Raw genomic sequence first — 9,466 nt, forward strand, 5'->3', positions numbered from 1 at the left:
TGGACAAGATTGTGAGGAAGTGCATTCATGTAAAAGCATCTAAAAAGACAAAGTTTTCATCCATCTGGGGAAGAAACAGCCAAAAATAACAGTTCGAGAAGGTTTCCTCCTGAATAGCTTTGCAAAAGGGTAGAACAGTCTATTCATGACAGAAACATATCTTTTGATGGGTTTATAGGTTTACATTTGGATCTAGCCGAAGAGAGAGAGAGAGAGAGATAGAGAGAAGATATGGATTACAACTAACATCCACTTACAAGACTTGTAATCATTAGTATTTCATCATAGGGTCAAGATTTAATCTCATTTTGTAATGAACAATTGTTTGGCACTTTTTCCCTTTTGACCTAAGTTAATTTTGTGTAAGTATATAAAGAATCTTTTATTGGTTGGTGGAGGCGTCTGATCTCTGGACCGCAATAGTTATTACAGAAGTAAAAGCTCCAACTTTAGGAGAGTAATTCTTAACCCCAATTGGTTGTTCACTCATAACAATGAGTGATTAGTCGTTTCTGCAGGTCTAGCCAACCTTGATTGGTTTTTATAAGTACTTTTGTTTTCAATTAATGAAGAATGTTTATTATGAATGGTTTTTTTTACAGGAATTTAAATTCTTAGAGTCGATTAATCTACGTTAAAGTAATGAAAGATGGCATGAGAGTGCTCTCAAGTTGCGGAATTACCTATTTGCATGCATCACTATGGATGGAGACATGATTAGTCATGCATCGGGATTTTCATTTATGAAATGCTTTCTAGAACTTAATGCTTGAGTAAAAATGATGCAGGGAGACTTGGTTGTTCTATATTCTTAGTATTTTTAGAGTATGAGAGATCAGACCTTAGTGACTTAAGAAGTAAGAGACCCGAACCATAAACCCTTAACATTCTTGTATGATTGGAACAACTGTGTGAAGTAATTACCTGTTCTTGTCTGTGTTAGACATGTGCCTTTACCAATTTATTTCAAACACCTGTTCAATTGCTGTTATTTTATGTGTTATTTCAATACACACATAAACTCTCACCTTATGATTTCTAGCTGTTAAGGAATATTTCACATAGTTTGCTTCCCAATCCCTGTGGAAATGATACTTGGATTTGCCATCACTACATTTGACCTAGTACACTTGCTAGAGTCCATATTAAACACCATCTTTCCTCTTTCTGACTCATAGTCCTTGCCCCTAACGCAACACTGAGGGTATCAGCTACACTTATAACCTGGATATAAACATTAATACTTGTAATAAACTCCTTGTTATGTTAGGCTTGCTGGAAAAAAGTTCACTGATTCCGATTAAACCACAAGAACCAACAAATCACCTTGAAGATCATCCTAAGCATGATCAAGGTTAGCCTAAAGGTAGTGGTCACCTGGTGGTGCTAGTGCTGGAGAAATGAACAGGTGTTAGGTACCGTCTGTTGGCAGAAAGATAATTGTGTTAATTTTAGTTTTTAGAAGTATCAGAAGAGTAAAGAGGCACTTTTGCTTCTTAATGGTTTGATTAGACATCCCACGAAAGAGATACTAATTTAGTGGTAACCCCAAATGACGAATGGACGAAAGTCAATTATGATGGTGCCTACAAAAGCAATCCGGCTCTTGCATATGTAGGGGTATAATCTGAGACTCACGGGGTCTTTGGTTAGACGGCTTTATTATGAAGTTGGAAATCTGCTCATCGATTTTATTAGGAGAGCTCAAGGGTCTATACTTCAGGTTAAATTTGGATTGGGATAATGGGCATAGAAGTGTCGTGATTGAACTTGATTCTTAAATGGTGGTAAAATTTATGATTGGCCCTCTAAACCCACATCATTCGTATGTCTAGATCATTAGTCATTGCCATAGCTTCAAAACCAGGAATTGGAAACTCTAGGTTATTCATATATACATTCATGGTAGCTGACTAGATGGCGAATTTCGCAAGCTCCTATACTTTGGGCTTTCACGAATTCGTTGCGCCTCTTGCAGGCCTCTAGTAAATACTTTTTTATGATCACGTTACTTAGGATTGTGGCAAGTTAGTTTTTCTGTTTCTGTTTTTAGTTTCTGTTTTGTTTTTTCTCTGGCGTTTAACCTTCTTCTATTTATAAAAAAGAAAACTAGTAAAAACCATTGAAACGGACCGAGCAAGAGGGAAGTCCTTAAGAACATGCACGATCGCTTCTTCAAAAGAAGCCGCATATGGCACAAAGGCTTTCTATAGCTAAATGGCATTGACATAGTTCAACATTTATAAGCAACTTCCCTTTATCGTGGCTCAAACATCTTGTATGCCGATTTGACAGTGAAAGAGAGATGATACCATTTGGCTTAATTTAACGTGGAATTGCACTTCCAAACTAATCCATTTGAAATTTTTTATGAAAAATTTGGTTATACTAAGAGACGTCGTATTAAAAGTATTTTAAATTAGTTAATCACAATGCATTAAGTCTCTTTAATTCATATTCATTTTTTAGATTTAGCTCTAACGTATGAAATGGTGTAAATTTATTCTTAACGTTTCCAAGCACGAACAATTTTAGTCCTACATTATAAAAAATTTGAAAAAACTGGTTTGACTATTATTTAACGTTCATGTAGGATATTCTAAATAAGTTTGTCGATAAACTGAAGCAGTTTCATAATTTTAGTTGATTATTTGTAACTATAATTATAACATAGTAAATATTTTGAACACTTTGACAAAAAGAATTTATGATTAACTGATATGTGACAGACTTAATTGTTAGCATCTTAATAAGTTTTTTTTATTATTGTTAAAAGCTCTGAAATGACAGTTAAATAATAGTCAAATAAGTCTTTCCACACGTATGACTAAAATTGATCTTGTATGGAACCATATGGTTAAATTTTCATCATTTCATACATTAGAGTTAAATTTGCACTTCCCTTAAAACGTTAGGATTAAATTTGGTCCTTATCCCTTCATTTTTTGTTATTATATGTGAAAATCATATCGAAAATCATATTTAACACCTGAGCTTTTTTAAGATTTCAAGGACTTAAACTTTTAAGATTTTAAAAATTAAATCTCTAATTTTTAATTTTTATATGCATTGAACCTTTTACTAACGGTTTAGTTAACGAAACCGTTAGTAAATAGCTCAATATGTGTGGAAATTAAAAATTAAAAGCTTAAACCTTAAAATAATTAAAATTCAAAGACTTAATCTAGAAAAATCAAAAGCTCAATAATAAAAAATAAAAAGTTAAAAGGTTTAATTATGGCTTAACCTTAAAAGAATACAATTCAAAAGTTGGAACACATGACATGATGTAATTATTTTAAAGTTAAATAATAATGTGAAAAACTGTAAAGTTGAAAGATTATAATAAAGTTTAATAATTTTTTTTGTGTTTTGAAATTTAGTAGTTACATTAAGGGTTAATTTCAAAGAAATTCTAACGTGTTTTTATATTTTTGTAGATCGGTATTTGTAGTTTTTTTTGTTATAAACCAAAATCTATAGTTTGCAAAAATTTTATTTTTTATTGACTTTGTCAAATTTGTCAGATAATGGCATCAAAATGAAAATTTTGAAGAATTAATTAAAATTGTTTAATATCATTAAAACTGAAGAATTAAAGTTAGTTTAAAATATCGTGTAATTCTTAAAAAAATTCATTTTGAGGTCGTTTTCGGTCAAATTTGACAAAGTCAACAAAAAATAAAATTATGCAAACCACAGAGTTCGGTTTGTAACAAAAAAACCATAGATACCGATTTGCAAAAATGTGAAACCACATGACGTTTATTTGAAATTCTAGAACACTTGTATTATCTGGAATATTTACTTAATATAATCATATTTATAGTTTAACACAATTTAAATTAGGCTCTATTCTTTTTTATTAAAAAAACAGGACTGAACTGAACTGAACTGAATTCTACTGAAATTGAAATAATAATATAATCCTTTAAAAATAGTAATAATTAAAATAAAAATTTTATAAAAATAATAATGGTTAATAATAGTAATAATGAAAAATAATAATTATAATTATAATAAGTAATAAATTACTGAACTAAACTGATTACTGATACTGAAATTAAGTACTAATAAAGAACATAGTCTTAGTAACAGATGAACATTTCTCTAGTAAACTATACGAATTAAGTATCAATTGCTCCATAAATCAATTCAGTTAATATAATATTGATATTTGGAGTGAAAACTTATCTCTAACGTACGAAATGATACAAATTTAATCTTAATATTTCTAAATAAAATTAATTTTAACCTTATGTTACTGAAAATTTGAAAAGACCAATTTAACTATTATTTAATAGTCATAATGAACCTTCCAAATTATAGGGATCTAAATAGGACGGGGATTCCCCGTCTCCATCGGCAACACGCCCCAACGGGGAATACCCGATACGAATCCTCATAGGAAAAAAATGAGGATAATTTTATTCCTCGTGACGGGGATGGAAAAAGGTATCCCGGCACTGTTAATCCCTGATTATTCTCCATTATAATTGATTTTTTGGGATAATTTAAGTACATTTTAATTAGGTGATTGGTTGTTTTCAATTTTTAGTTTTTTGTGATTTGAAAAATTTGAGAATGATTGTTAATACTTTGTGTTATTAGCCACTATTTCTTAAACGTTTTTGTCTTTATTGGTTTTTTAAACATAAACGGTGATTCTCTGGAGATATAAACGGTGATTCCCCGCGTTGAATGGGAGAATGGGGAGAACGCTTTTACAACATTTGTAAATGGAGATTCCCTGCAGGACGAGGGTGAGTTTAAGTTTGTCCCCATTTAGCTCGCGGGACTGTGATGGGGAATCCCCTACTAGTTAGGGATGGGGATGAGAAATCCATTCACCGTCCAACCTCACCCTGTTTACATCTCTAATCCATTATGCCAAAGATCTAGTGTGTTACCAAAACAATTACAATCAAACCATACTTTTTAAATTCGGTAAATTAGAACTAAAGTTGATTTTGCTGGAAACATTAGGGTTATATTTGAGTAATTAATATTGGTGGTCACAAAAGTTTATATAATGTCATCAAAAGGTCCTAAAAGTTTAATTTGTCTCAATAAAACACTTAAGTTTGTTTTTCTCCCAATAAATTCACTTTGAACATTTTCCGATCATTTTTCTGTTGAAATTGATTATATAACATTTAATCACATGTCTCAACACCATGTGTAGCATAATAATAAAAATTTAACCTCAAATTTACAAAAGTAAATAAGGATTGTCAGTTAAAAATTTAACAACAAATTAACGCTGACATGACGTTAAGATGTCACGTCAGCAATTTTGGTAAAAATATGACTAAAAAACGTTCAAAGTAACTTTATTTGGATAAAAACAAACTTAAATGATTTTATTGAGACAAATTAAACTTTTCTAATCTTTTGAAGCACTACAACAAAATAGTCCTTTACCGACGGATTTTTCTACTTTACACAGTTTAACCGTCTCTAAAACTATTAGCGACGGTCTTACAAACAGTCGAAAAGTGTTGCCACTGTTAATACGTTTAGCGACGGTTTTACTAGAGCGTCGGGGTAAGATTTTTCATAGGGACGCTTTTCTAACCGCCTCTAGAATCAATTTTCACAAAAAAAAAAAAACAGGATTTACCGACAGAAAATCAGTAAGCAATTCATTACTAAAAAGTTAATTCCCAAATAAAATTGTACCAACGAAACATTTTGTCGCTAAATCTCTATTTAGTAATGCCTTGTAATTGTTTGTTTTGGATTGTGCCACAAACCGTGGTAGCAAACAGTCACTGAAGTTGAACTAGCTAGATCACTGTTATCTCCTCTTCGGGAGGATATGAACATTAAGTCTATGTTGCTTGGAAATGAACACAGAAACACTACTGAAGAGAAGTATCCGTGCAACAAAGCATCAAGGAATGTAGAGGACGAGGCTTACATGTGAAGTGAGTTCATTTTGCAAGAATTTAGAATTCCAATTCAGATTGAATTCTGCTGCTATTTCATCAAGGAACTCAAGTTTCATTCCCTTTGTAGCAGAAAGCGGCACAAAACTCTCAGCAAACTGCATATTATATATCATTTAACAAGTCAGCTGCAAATGAAACATGAAACTACTAATCTTTATTGGACTAGCGAATCTAATCTAATATATTGCACCTGCTTATTAGTAAACAGTTCGAGACTGTTCCCGTATCATTTAGTGAACACTTTTCGAAGGTCTCGTTGTTCTGGAGTCCCTATTACGATTGGAGTGCATCAAGGTTCTACACTAAGCCCATTTCTTTTTGTCGTCGTTATGGATGAACTAACAAGTTCACTTCAAGATGGTATACCATGTTGCATGTTGTTTGCAGATGATATTGTGTTGGTTGATGAGACGAAAGAAGGCATGGAGAGGAAGTTGGAACTATGGAGACAAAATTTAGAATCTAGAGGCTTTAAGTTGGGCCAAAGTAAGACGGAATATTTGGAGTGTAAGTTTAGCGGCGATAGGAGTAGAGAGGCAGAGACCATCACCCTAGATGGGAGAGTTGTTCATGCATCGGATTGCTTCCGACATTTAGGATCTATTATCCAAACGGATGGATAAGTAGATGGAAATGTTGCTCATAAGATTAAATCTGGGTGGGCGAAGTGGAAGAGTGCTACGGGTTTCCTTTGTGACCCCGATATGCCTAATAGATTGAAGGGAAAATTCTACCGCACGACAATCAGACCAGCATTGTTATATGGTACGGAGTGTTGGGCAGTGAAACACTGTCACATTCATAAGATGTCGGTGGCGAAGATGCGTATGTTGAGATGGATATGTGGTCATACAAGAAAGGATCGGGTGAGTAATGAAATAATTAGGACAAAAGTATGGGTTACATCTATTGAGAATAAAATGAGGGAAAACCGACTAAGGTGGGTTGGCCATGTAAGACGAAGAGCGCTTGATGCGCCGGTTAGGAGGACTGAAGAGTGGCAAAGGGATGTAGTGGTGAGGGGTAGGGGAAGACCTAAGCAAACGTGGAGGAGGGTGGTCGAGAGTGATATGAGTTTATTGGGGATTGAGGAAAATATAGTAGTGGATAGGACAAAGTGGAGGGAGAGAATATATGTCGCTGACACGACTTGATTTCACGGTTTTATATGATGGTTCATGTTAGCCGATCCTGAATCATTTCGGGACTAAGGCTTTGTCGTTGTTGATCCTAAAAAATATAAAGACATTCAATTTGTATTAGGTTAAAAAAAAGACATTTAAATGTTATATTTGTTTTTTGGAGTTTAAATTTGGTATTCCTCGACGAGCTTCAAAATTTCAGGCTCGACAAGCTTCGAGCTCGAGCCAAACCCTGTTCGGTCTCGGTTCGGCTCGAGTGCACCCCTAGTTCCTACAATCTACAAACGCAACAGTTTCTGTTAACATAATTAAGTAGTCCATCCACTTTTTTCGAGTAAAATGCTACAAAGGTCATTGAAGTTTAGGGTCGGTTTCACAAAGGTAATCAATGGACTTCATATTACATTTCAATAAAATCATTCCTGCCAATTTGTACCGGAATGTTAATGTGACATAAAAGACAGTTAACTATATGTCAGTGATTTCATTGAGAAAAATGAAGTAATAGAATCTTTGTGAAATAGAATCTAAACTTCAGTAACGATCCACCGGTTTCGGGGAGACAAATTTGTAATAGAACGTTGAGATGTCATTACTGTGGATGCAAGCTCTTCTTCGCTGAGCAATTATGTAATGTGAAATTTGATGCAAACCCAACTCAAAATCAATCTTAGTTTGTGTTGTTTAATGTTCTCACCTAGTTTTTGTCATGGAACCAATTGAACTAAAAGCTCGAGCTGATAGTTAAGGTCCAATCATATCTTTTATTAATCTCTGATATATCCTCACACGCAAATGAAATTATTCTTCAAAAAAAAAATTGTCAAGTTCATTCTTCAAATTTCAACTCTCCTCCAAGGATAGCGATTAACAAATTTGTATGCATATATTTGACGGGTAAATTACACCCATGGCCACTGAATTTTACCCATTTTCACATTATGGCCACTCAACTTCATTTCTTCCTGGTATGGCTACTGAACTTTACACTTTTTAATACCGGTAGCCACTCAATTTTAACTAACTTCTCAAAACGATCATTAACGATAGTTAATGACCTTAAAATGAAAATATTCAAGAATTAAAGTTGTTCAGAACGACATTTACCATGAAACCACATTTTTTATTTTCAAAAATCACATTTTTTGGAGTTTTCTCTCTCTAAAAAATCACTTTCTCTCTCCTAACCAAACAACACCTAAATGACCTTAAAACGAAAATTTTCAAGAATTAAAGTTCCTTAGAATATCATTAACGCTTTGGATTTTTTATTTTTAGCCGTTAATGGTTGTTTTGAGGCGTTAAGTAGCCACCGGTGTTAAAAAGGGTAAAGTTCAGTAGTCATACCGGGAAGAAATGAAGTTGAATGGCCATAATGTGAAAATGGATAAAGTTCAGTGGCCATGGGTGTAATTTACCCTATATTTGACTCTACAGGTAGCTGCATTTATAATTAATTACCACTGCACTTTTTCTAATATTCACACTCACAACTTTTTCTAATATTCACAATCACAACCATGCACTTTAGTAGCTTACCTTTTTCTTTGAATCGATAGGGCAAAACAGAAGCAGTGTTGATTAAGAACTACAGAGACTGAGATTGAGGATTGAGGAACCAAAGGAAACCCGTCAGAGAACTTCGAACCCGTCAGTGTTGATCAACCGGTAAATTTGGCTTTTAAAGAGATCAAATTGCTGACATGGCAAGTTGACCGGTCACGATTACCGGCTGCACACTTTAGTGAGAGCTTACCAAAAGATTGTATATTTTTGTGTGCAAAATTAAAGGTTGTACATTAAAGTGTGAAAAATAACAAAAGTTATACACAACGTATATAATTTACCCATCTTTTGGGACATTATTTGTACTTTTGTGACCACCAATGCTAATTACCGGTTATATTTCTATCATTTCAAACATTAAGACTAAATCTACACTTCACAGAAAAATATTAGGAGTCAACTTATCCGCTTCTTTTGGGGTTAAATGCATCATTGGTCACTGAACTTATATTGTTGTATCAAAATGGTCACTCAAATTCAATTTGTCTCAATAAAATCACTCAACTTTAACTTTTGTCTCAATTAGGTCACTCCGCCGATTTTAGTGGTGAAAACGCATCGAAATAATGATATGGGTGACGCGTCAACATGAGTTAACTCAAATCTCTGACCGAAACGAAATGTGACAGCCACATATCACGTATCTTCATGAAAAACACTAAATTTTAGTTTTTTTTTTCCATAAAAATAATCGACACGTGATAGTCAAGTAGCACATATGTAAATGTCCTGTCATTTCGGTTAGAAATATGAGTTGTCTCGTATTGACATATCACTTATGTCATCATTGAAATCGTCATAGTG

This window comes from Euphorbia lathyris, chromosome 8 (genome assembly GCF_963576675.1).
Source record: "Euphorbia lathyris chromosome 8, ddEupLath1.1, whole genome shotgun sequence".
Lineage (NCBI taxonomy): Eukaryota > Viridiplantae > Streptophyta > Magnoliopsida > Malpighiales > Euphorbiaceae > Euphorbia > Euphorbia lathyris.